We start from the raw sequence: 3,845 nt of genomic DNA, 5'->3' as shown, positions 1-3,845 counted from the left end.
AAATGAATAAACATGAACGAGATGAGGGATCCCGCAGTACTTAAAGCTGCCATCTGATTAATGAGGGTGCCTTCTCATGGATTTTCTCTCAACTGAAAGGGAATCGCATAACAACGGCTCCTCAGCGTAAAATACATATGAATGAAGTGGAAATGAGGCATAAACCGCCGGATCCGAGTCAAGTACGATAGCTGTGCCAATAATGGTTGATGTCCCACAACATGATTTTCGCAAGAGATTTGGGTTGCAATTATCAGACTGACTCGAGACAAATACCGATTTTGGTGGCATTTTTCTTCTATTACTCAATAAATTATTTACAGAGTACATGTTTAAGTACAATAAGTGTTCAAATAAACTTAGTTTGAAAAAAAAACACACTTCAAAGGAACGTGTTCATCTACTAGTTCCATTTCAATTTAATAGTATTGACCAAATTGACAGTACGATATTGCTGACGCATAACTTAACCATCGGCGATTCAACCATTAGTGTCTGGACGCCACGTTCTGATTGCTACAGCCGGTCTGTCAAAGAATAAAAACCTGATCCGATTCATTGATTTCCAAGTGTGTTTCCTTTCTGTGTAGATTGAGTCCGACTGTATACCTGAGCTTAAATGTTTGAATGCAACAATTTACGATATATTTCACACTTTGGTCTGAACAGTCCCATTATCCGGGCGTCATAATCAAGCCGTTTGTGACTAAAATTGGATTTTCCAGTCCCGTCTTCAAATGTCTCACTCCAACCAGAAGGAACTTTTCTCGTTGACTGGCGACGAGAAAAACGAAGAAAGTTAAACGAATCGTAACGACGTTAGACGACACAAGCGGAGGACGACGTCGTCCGTCGTCTAAATTTGGGCAATTGTGTTGGGTGCTGTTCGGGCCATTCATGACCCGGCCATCCGGTTTCGAATTAAATGTGATTGAATGAGATTCACAGTTTACAATCATTTACAGAATCATGTCACCGAGTAGGTATATGTTTAAAGATTTTTGGTCATGATGTCCCAGATTCTAAAATAGAGAAACAAATTTGAACCACAAGCTTTGATGCGGTTTTCTGGTCTTATCGAAAACAATGACTGTTAAACATCTACTCCAAAAAATTGACAGTATTGCAGTTGATAACAAAAACTGGAACAATTGAACTCAATGAAGTGTTTTGTAAGCTTTTTTTATCTGTTTTATCTGTTTGGTAGGCAGAACAACGTTGCGCATCTGCCAAAATTTGCCGATAGAATTCGATAAGAACACAGAGAGACGTAGGAAAAAAACTAGATTTTTTATGACAAAACCTTTTTTATGGTTTTATAGATTGAATTATACTGAATTTGTCATAGTTCTTATAATGTTTTATAGATTGAATTCTACGGATTTTTTTAGGTCGTAATCTCAATGAATTTTCAAAAAAAAACTATTTACTTAAAATCAGTAAATGTTATAAGAGCGCACGGTTGTTTGAATTTTGTAGAAATTGATGTTGGGTTATAAGAAATATTAGAATGGGTACCGTAAACTGGGGGAACATTGATCATTTGTTTATCAACATTTCAAGATTTTGAAAGGGGTTGCTAAAGCTTGCTAAAGCAAAATTTGTTAGTATATTTGATTGATTATTTGAATGTGTGCGTTTAGGGTCATATTGCCCCGAACAACTTTTGAAGGTAACTACAAAGTCAGTATTACAAAAGAAGATGCCTTAAATGACAGATTTTGCAAAAAAAACTGTACATTGCTCTAAATCAAGGTGTTTTTGAGAAAAAAATTCTGATTTTTTGTGATTGTATGCAAAAATTCTGTGATGGATTTCTGTGATGAAAATTGTGATGAAAATTGTGTTGAAAATTCATGATAAATTGGGTCTTTTTAATATTTTAATTGTGAAAAATCAGTTTACATTGAAAGCCTTATCATACTTTTCTAATGCAAATTAAGAAACCTTTATTATATATTGTCCAAAAATTTATAATTTATAATACAAATTATAATACATTAATTCTGTGTTTTGTGACACAGATTCTGTAATAAAAATTTCTCAAAAATTTGCGATAAAATTTATTTTTATTAAAAATTATGGAAACATTGGGTATTTATAAAACAATTATTTCCCAAACCGATTTCCATTAGTTCGAGCTCAAGTGTAAAAACCAAACACTAGGGAATCGGATAGGTTTTCAATACCAGGCCCCCAATTGAATCGTTAAGGAATTATAAAATACACTGTATCAAAAAATTGTCCGTACAGCACGTACCTTGAAATCCAAACAATCAAAAAGTGCACTTTTTCAGTCAATGAAAATACTACAATTACATCATTCGCTGCAGAAACTAGTCCTTTTCCTGGATCAGCATTAAAAATGTTTATGAATTAAACCTAAAAAATAATCTAATTCATTTTGTATAAAAAGTCCCAAAAACGACGTCAAAAAATTGTCCGTACACTGAGGCCTTTGTCAAATATTAGTCAAGTAAACAGTTGTATGTCAGTCTGTCAAACGCAGAAACGTGAGTTGAATCTCAGCAAAGACAATTTCCAGTGGTTTGAGCGATAAATACGGTAAAATGCACTTTATCTAGCATAAATCAGTGGATTTTTTTGTGAAAAGCAGACATTTTCCTGTTAAATAAATCCACAAAAATTAACAAGGAAATGTCTGCTCCTCACAAAAAAGATACCCGTTGACATCCGGAAACTGATTGCGTACCTGAAGAAAGACGGTCAAAGCTTGTCCGAAATTGCAGGTATAGTAAAACGGCCACGATCGTCGGTTCAGTATGTCCTTCAGAACTTTGAGAAGACTAACTCCCTGGAGACCACTCCAGGAAGAGGCCGCAAACTGAAGCTTACGTATCGTCACCATCGCATCATTGTCAGTGAAATCAGTCAGAATCCTAAAATCAGTGCCCCGATACTAGCAGACAGCCTGAAGAATTTTGAAAACATACAGGTTAATCCTCAAACGGTACGGAACATACTTCATGAGAAAAAATATCGAAGTCGTGTTGCTCTGAAGAAGCCGTTTATATCTGCTAATAATAAGAAAACAGCGGCTAGAAAACGCTCAAAAGTATGTCCTGGAACCGGAAGAGTTCTGGCAGAACGTCATAGTCACTAACGAAAGCTGATTAAATATTTTTGGGTCTGACGGACATGTAAGAGTATGGCGTAATCCAAATACTGAATTGGATCCGAAAAATTTGTGACTGACAGTTAAGCACGGTGGTGACCATGTAATGGTGTGGTATGCTTTCAGCGCAAATGGCACCGGAAACTTGACATTCATTCACGAAGAAAAATAAATAGATTTATCAGTCATATTACGCGTCTACAGGAATATAAATATGATTGTTTGGTTCTGACCCGAAAATACGATCAAACCAACCATCAGCTTATACGATTAGTCTCCAAGGAGTTAGTCTTCTTAGTTCTGAAGGACATCCTGAACCGACGATCGTGGCCGTTTTACTATTCTATGCGTAATTCGAAGACTAGTAAATAAATAAATTTCGGACAAGCTTTTACCGTCATTCTTCAGGTCAACAATCAGTTTCCGGATGTCAACTGGTATCTTTTTTGTGAGGAGCAGACATTTTCCTGTTAATTTAATCCATCAATTGTTGAAATCTACTGATTTATGCTAAATAAAATTAATTTTACCGTATTTATCGCTCAGACCACTGGAAATTGTCTTTGCTGAGATTCAATTCACGTTTCTGCGTTTGACAGACTGACACATAACTGTTTACTTGACTAATATTTGACAAAGGCCTCAGTGTACGGACAATTTTTTGACGTCGTTTTTGGGACTTTTTAAACAAAATGAATTGGATTATTTT

Source organism: Uranotaenia lowii, chromosome 3 (assembly GCF_029784155.1).
Source record: "Uranotaenia lowii strain MFRU-FL chromosome 3, ASM2978415v1, whole genome shotgun sequence".
Classification (NCBI taxonomy): Eukaryota; Metazoa; Arthropoda; class Insecta; order Diptera; family Culicidae; genus Uranotaenia; species Uranotaenia lowii.
Note: the sequence above shows the minus strand (reverse complement) of the source record.